Here is a 7570-nt window from a genome sequence, read left to right as displayed (position 1 = left end):
TGCCCTCCCCTGCAGGCCTGGTCACCCCTAACTGCCCTCCCCTGCTGGCCATCTTGTGGTGGCCATCTTGTGTGTTGGAGTGATGGTCAATTTGCATATTACTCGTTTATTAGATAGGATTATACTTGGAAACCAAGATTTGGGTGTGGTATGTGCTCATTGCTACCGAAGTGCCACTGCTTGTAGGCCCACTCAGTGAATGGAGCTAACGTGTGTGTGTGTGTGTCTGTGTGTGTGTGTGTGTGTGTCTGTGTGTGTGTAAGTAAATACACATATCTATATTTGTTTCTGTGTTTATCTACATACATATTAAAATAAACATGAGTTCATACAAACATCCCCAACTCCAATAGAGTATTATAGGACTCACTCTAGCCTTCTCTCCTTGATTTTCTTCTTTTTTCTACAAAAAGCTTTTTGTTTCTATTTGGTCCAATGCATGGGAGAGGGCTCCAGGGTGGTTAAACAAATGGCTACAATTTCCGGAAGAGGCTCAGACAAAAGCCAGACACCAGGGGAATGCAGAGGCGCCTCTGAAAGGCCTCAGGGCTCCAAAGGTTCCTAGTATTGCTTGAGGGTGAGCCTTTCAAAGAGATACTCGCCCAGCCCAGCCTGGGAGCTGGCCAGCCTACGGAGGTTAGTCAGCTGGTAGCTCATCTTCTTCATGAGTTTCACCTGCTCATCCAGGAAGTATCTCTCCAGGAAGTCACAGAGATGAGGGTCTGCATGGGCAGAGAGCCCAGGGCATGCAGCTCCAAAAGGGCGTGGTTCAGGTTCCTCTCCAAGGCCAGGGCAGCTTCCATGGCATCCTGAGCTTTGCCCCACTCATCTTCCAAAATGTGAAGGCTTCAGCACATTCTGGAAAAGTATGCTTAGCGCCCTTGTGCTTCCTCTTCACCAACTCTCAGAAGTGGTCCATGCCCTCCAGAGGCACATCATCGCAGTGGAAATGGAAGCCCAGAGAGAGGTAGGTGTTGGAGGTCCACAGATGCAGGTTGGCCAGGCGGTTGACAGGAGCCTCCACCTCAGTGGAATAATTCTGATGAATTTGGGAGCTCATGGCTGTCCGGCAACAAGGAGTCAAAGTAGAAAGAAAATAGTGTCCTGGCTGCTGGTCTCAGAGGTTGTTCCGAAGCTGGTGACTAGAAAAGATGGTGGATGGTGGTCAGAGGCTGGAAGAAGGGGTGTCCCTGGGTCTGTCCCATCCAAACACTGTTGAAGCAAGAGAGAGATCTGGAACTGCTGAGGGTTCTCTTGATTAAAATACAAGTTTCCCCTATTAATTGATTCATTCACTTTAACTATACAGCTGTTCTGAGGGCCTAGGAGACAATTTGCTGGCTTCTCAGATGTGCTGAATGGATAGGTTTAGGGTTCAGAGGGCAGCATTCTTTCTCATTTCTAAGATTTTGAAAGGCTCCTCACTGCTGCTCACTCACTCCACTGCTATGTATTAACTAAGTAGCTTGCCCACAAAATCATAATGACCAAAAACTTGCATCTGAAAGACTCATTTTGGACTGCACTGTGAGACTGTTCCATCTCCCTTATAATATCATATCAGAGTAAGACATGTCTTTCCTGGAAAGCAAAGCTATATATTAATCTATTACTTAACAGTTACTGAGGACTTAGTATTTATGTAATGAGTAACTCCCAGAGCAGTCTGTAAGAGCCCTGTTTGTTCAGACATCAGAACCTATCCTTCAAATGTCAAAAATGGTCCACTGTTGATATCTTTCTACAGTGGCTCCTTAACCTTTCTTGGTCAATTTCACATCCTTGTAGACTCTTCTGAGAATATGGTGAAAGCTATAGACCTTTCCCCCTGAAAAATGCATGAACCTACATCCACTCAAAATGCTACATATTTTGAAAAGCTTCATGAACCTCTAGAGGTCCATGGATTTCACATTAAGAATATTGATCTAAACATTAAGGCAAGTTGATGAAACACAACAAAGGATTTGCTGATAATTAATGAGTATATTTTACTATAGAGTTAAATATACATATGTATATTGTGTTGGTTAATTTTATGTCAAGTTGGTTAGGATATGTTTGGTCACAGCATTAGTCTAGATCAGCCGTGGGCAAACTACGGCCCGCGGGCCGGATCTGGCCCATTTGAAATGAATAAAACTAAAAAAATAAAGACCGTACCCTTTTATGTAATGATGTTTACTTTGAATTTATATTAGTTCACACAAACACTCCATCCATGCTTTTGTTCCGGCCCTCCGGTCCAGTTTAAGAACCCATTGTGGCCCTCGAGTCAAAAAGTTTGCCCACCCCTGGTCTTGATGTTCTGTAAAGGTGCCGGGAGCCGGTCCATGCTTGCTGTTTCAAGGGACCTGGCATATATGGCATACTGTTCTTAATATGTTTGCTCACCTTCTTGGCACTATGTGTTTTAACCAAGGTCTCTGAGAAAGGTTGTTTCCCCAGGTAGGGGTTTTCCCCTGAAGTTAGGGAGGGAATAAAACCTCTTAACTAAGTGCCAGGCGGGTAATTAATCACTTTAACTATGAACAATCATACTTAAGCTACATAATCTTTACTCCCTGGAATGGAGATAAGAAACGCCCTAACCTTTGTAATAGAGATTGATAGGATTGGAATCAACTGGTATAAATACAGATGTAAGAAGACAGAACCTACACTCAGAACCTAGGCACAGAACCTACACAGAACGTTCTCTAGAGACAGAAGAACTTCGCTGGAGAGAACATGACAAAAGATCCTGGACAGAAACTGGCCTCAGAACCTAGAGACAGAACCTAGCGAGAGAACCTGGCTGAAGAACCTAGAGACAGAACCTGGCTACAGAACCTGCATAGAACATGGCAAGAGAACCTGACTAAAACCTGGTGACTGAACCTGGCTAGAGAACCTGATGACAGAACCTGGCTGGAGATCCTAAGCAGAACCTCTCTGGAGATCCAGACCAGAACTTGGCTGGAGATCCTGGCTGGAGATCCTGGCTAGGCTGCTGATCAACTGAACGCTGCCTCCACGTCATTCCTTCTTCGCCGACTCCGTCCACACCTTTGGGGACCCCTGGACCCGCTGGGGTTGGACCCCGGCATAAAGGTATTTTTTTTTACATGTGGTTAACATTTAAATCAGTAGACTTTGAATGCAGCATATTACCCTCCACAATATGAGTGGGCCTCATTCAATCAGTTGAAGGCCTTACAAACAAAACCTGAGGTTTCCTGAAGAAAGACTTCTCAAGACTGCAACATAGAAACCCTGCCAGTTTCTAGCCTGTTGCCCTGCAGAATTCTCAGGGCTGCAACCTCAGCTCTTACCTGAATTTCCAGCCTGCCCTACAAACTTCAGACTTGCCAGCCCTGCCCCCCAATGCATGAGACAATTTCTTTTTTTAAAAAAAAAGTCACACACACACACACACACACACACACACACACAATTTCTCTGGAGAACTCTGACTAATATATATATCAAACTATAACAAATGCACAGTAAATTTCCATAGACATGTTCAGTTCCCCCTTCTGACTATGAAAAATGATGAAAACTCTTACTGTTTAGTTAGGTATTGCCTCTGTTTGGTTCAGTTTGATTCTTTTTGTCTTTACATGGTCCAAGTCCTGTAGATAGTCATTGCTATGTTTCATGCTGTTCTTATTCTATGTCAGTCTGCATTTGGATGTCCTATTTCTGCTGTAACAAATTACCATAAACTTAGAGGCATAACACAACACAACTTTGTTGCCTGACAGTTCTGGAGATCAAGTCTAAAATGAACGTCAGCAGGCTGCATTTCTTCTGCAGGGTCCAGGGAAGACTCTGTTTCCTTGCTCTTTTTAGTTTCCAGAAGTCAGCTTCTTCCATCATTTCAACTTATGCTTTCATTGTCACATTCCTTTCTTTTAATGGAATATTATTTTTTAATATACTTTTATTGATTTCAGAGAAGGGAGAGGGAGAGAGAGATAAAAGCATCAATGGATGAGAGAGAATCACTGATCGGCTGCCTCCCACACATTCCACACTGGGGATAGAGCCTGCAACCCAGGCAGTGTGCCTGACCGGGAATTGAACCGTGACCTCCTGGTTCATAGATCGACACTCAATCACTGAGCTATGCCGGCTGGGCCATTGTCACATCACTGATTCTGATTCTGACCCTCCTACCTCTCTTTTATAAGAACTTTTGTGATTACATTGGGCCTACCAGGAAAATCCAAAAATTTCCCATCTCATGGCAACTTAATCATAACTAAAAAAAAAACAACGGTTGCATGTAAAGTAACATTTACAGTTTCCAGGGATTGGAACATAGATATCTTAGAGGACTCATTATTCTTTCTACCACCAATGTCCTTTATTTTCTAATTTATTCTGTTTTACTTAATTCTTATTTTTATTCATAAACTTATTAATAAATTTCATTTAAAGGACTATTCTGATTAGTTTATTTTTCATAGGTTTATTCTTTGAATACTCTGCCAAAGTATTTTTCACTCATTAAACACCAATCTCTTTTCTCTTTTCTGATTGGATAATTCTGAAGCATTTCTCTCTATAGACCGTTCTCTGGGTAATGTTACATCGCCCTCTCCCATTTATTTATATATAAAAAAAGTTCCCTCATTTCGACGTATGTACATATGTGCTTTATGTTTTTTGTTATTTATTTACCACAAGTAAAGGTCAGGAATTGTTACCTTTCTTTTAAATTTTTTTTTACTGTTTCACTTCATTACTGCTGTGTATGTGCTCCATGTGAGTGAGGTAGGTGCTTATGTAGGTGGGTTCCGACTTACAGTGAAAATTGCATTACATCGCACCATAGGAATGGATCTCCGACGTAACCCCGAGGACCTACTCTATATATATGAGACCCCTACATTCTCTCTGTGTTCTATTTTGTTCTTTGTATGACAAAGGAGGGGTAGTTTAATAATCCATTTGTTAAGAAAAATACATTATTGATTCATATTCCAGCTGAAAATGGGTTTCCTCCCTTTATACAGTGGTATCTAGATAGGTAGTGCATATACTCAAATGCTATTCTCCCCTTCATTCCTGCTAATAGAACCCTGATTTGGATCTAAAGTTGTGACAACCAGAAAATCTTTCTAAAAGTTCCTGGAGAGACTTTTATTCCCCTAAGTATTAGTAACAATTTTTCCTCCATGTTTCCCAGGACCTGAACCAGTGTGCTAATACGTCACCTGGGGTTGAAATTGGATCACTTGGTCGTTTATTTGGGATTTCATATGTATTAGCAAAGGAGAGATATTAACAGATTCATTTGATATAAAAAAAAATAACATTCAGTTTGGGTAACTGCACAGGTGCCTGCCTCCCTGTAACTGGATTTCACATGAACAGTGGAAGTCTGAGGTCAGAAAGACAAATATTTATAGGGACTGAAATGGGAAGGTCATAGCCTGATCTTTATATGTGAACGTAGCCGCAGCCTTGGGAATCTGGCCAGGCTGTGTAAACCATACCTGTTAGCCAGGAGAGGTAAATAGGAGGGGTGATATGCCAGATCAGGTCCCCTACCTCCTCCCATCTTTCAATGGTGCATGACCAGTCCACATACACTGTGTCTACATGGGTCCCTACTGCGCTAGGTGACAGGGTCCCACTAGGGACCAAGCAGTTCTTCCCCACCAGGGGTGTGAATTAATTGCCCCAACCAGCAGAATGTCCCATTGCAGATTCCGGTAAATCAGTGGTTCTCAACCTTCCTAATGCCGCAACCCTTGAATACAGTTCCTCATGTTGTGGTGACCCCCAACCATAAAATTATTTTCGTTGCTACTTCATAACTATAATTTTGCTACTGTTATGAATCGTAATGTAAATATCTGATATGTAGGATATTTTCATTGCTACAAATTGAACATAATTAAAGCATAGTGATTAATCACAAAAACAATATATAATTATATACGTGTTTTCCGATGGTCTTAGGCAACCCCTGTGAAAGGGTCATTTGACCCCCAAAGGGGTCGTGACCCACAGGTTGGCGACCCACAGGTTGAGAACCGCTGCAGTAAATAGTCCCAGTTCTAGGGACAATAGGGCTTGCTGCCCTCAATTATCATGGCCAAGCCATAGCGTCAATCATTTCAGAATCACCCAAGTGTCACTACCCAGGGTAGGGCAAGGCTCATGCATGATTACCAACCAGACCCCTCATAACTCGGCCCATTGGCTACTGTGATTTTTTTCTGTTTCCACGTAGAGAGTATCAGCGGACAGTTGAATGCTGGCTGCCATCAGGTGGGCAGATTAGCACAGCTAGAGCCATCAGTGTACCAAGTTCCAGTCAAACTTCCATACAAGCCTGAGACATTTGGCAATATGGGCACAAGCACGTTTTCCAAGCTTGAGCAATTAGGCAAGTCAATTGAGCTTGCAGCTGCTGCCCTTTGGGATCTTGGGCTTGATCTCCTTGGGCTTTATAAGGGCCTTGATAGCCTCAGCACGTGCGCTCATGGCCTTGGTGTTGGCCTACATCTTCAGGCCCTTCTTGTTGTGCTTCTTGGCAGAGTGCATGTTTCTCAGGAACTACCCTTAAGAGATTCATATCTTTGTGATTGAGGTTTCCTAATGCTGTTTCTGTGCCATTTTCAGGACTGGTTGCATATGGTGTGGTTCTTTGACTTGGCCATATTTGCACCAAAGCCCACAGCTCCAGAAGCGCTTGCAACTGGAAGAGGAAGAGAGAGGCCTCCCAGAGTGACTTCCGAGAATCACTGTTTTAGACCAATCATGGCCACCCAATTCTCTATCAGTGATATATTTGGGGAAGGCATATGATCCAGTTCTGACAAAATGGACCTTATGGTTTGAGATTGAAAGGAAGAGAGATCCTGAGGAAGACTTTCCTTTCTGAAAAAAAGAGAGAACTAACAATAATGAGGCCCTTTTTGTCCCTTCACCTTCCTTGTTGCCTGGGATGCTGGTGTGCACGGACTTGAATTTGGACCCTTGGCAGTCATCTTGGGATTATGAGGTCGGCAGGGCAGGCAGATGAGAAGATCCTCAATGACATAGTTATACTGCAGAACCAACTTTGGAACTGACTATCATTAAATAGTAGTTATGTGAGATAACAGAATATCTGTTATTTAAACATTGCAAAAGATTCTGTTATTTCCAGCCCAAAGCATCCTAACCAATAGGATTAAAACATGCCATATTAAACATTCTCCCTCTCCCTGCAAATACCCAAATGGTGAAAGTTTAGAGGTGTGTGAAATGTTTAAGAAGAATTAACTGTAACTATTTAAGTACTATTCATATTCAGTACTAAAAAAAAAAAACCCAATAAAATATTCATGAGTACTTTACATCTAACAGAAATTTAATAAAAATATAAATTTAATAAAGCAAGAGCTTAAACACCAGATAAAACAATAACAGGAGATAGAAAGGGAAATTTCAGAGTTAAAATAGCAATTCAAGGACCAAATTTGTTAGCTGTTACTAACAAATTAATATGAAATAGCAAGAAATAGAATAGACACCACTGACATGAGATTTTACAAAAGCCTCGTTAAACACTGAAATGCCAGAG

General features: G+C 42.1%; 1 pseudogene; it reads right to left on the bottom strand.

Annotated features, from left to right (window-relative positions):
• Positions 1-561: 561 nt before the first annotated feature.
• On the bottom strand, positions 562-1060 carry LOC118665420 (annotated as a pseudogene).
• Between the last annotated feature and the right edge of the window lie 6510 nt (positions 1061-7570).

Source organism: Myotis myotis, unplaced genomic scaffold (assembly GCF_014108235.1).
Source record: "Myotis myotis isolate mMyoMyo1 unplaced genomic scaffold, mMyoMyo1.p scaffold_m19_p_10, whole genome shotgun sequence".
NCBI classification, from domain to species: Eukaryota; Metazoa; Chordata; class Mammalia; order Chiroptera; family Vespertilionidae; genus Myotis; species Myotis myotis.
Note: the sequence above shows the minus strand (reverse complement) of the source record. Positions and strands in the feature narration are given on the sequence as shown.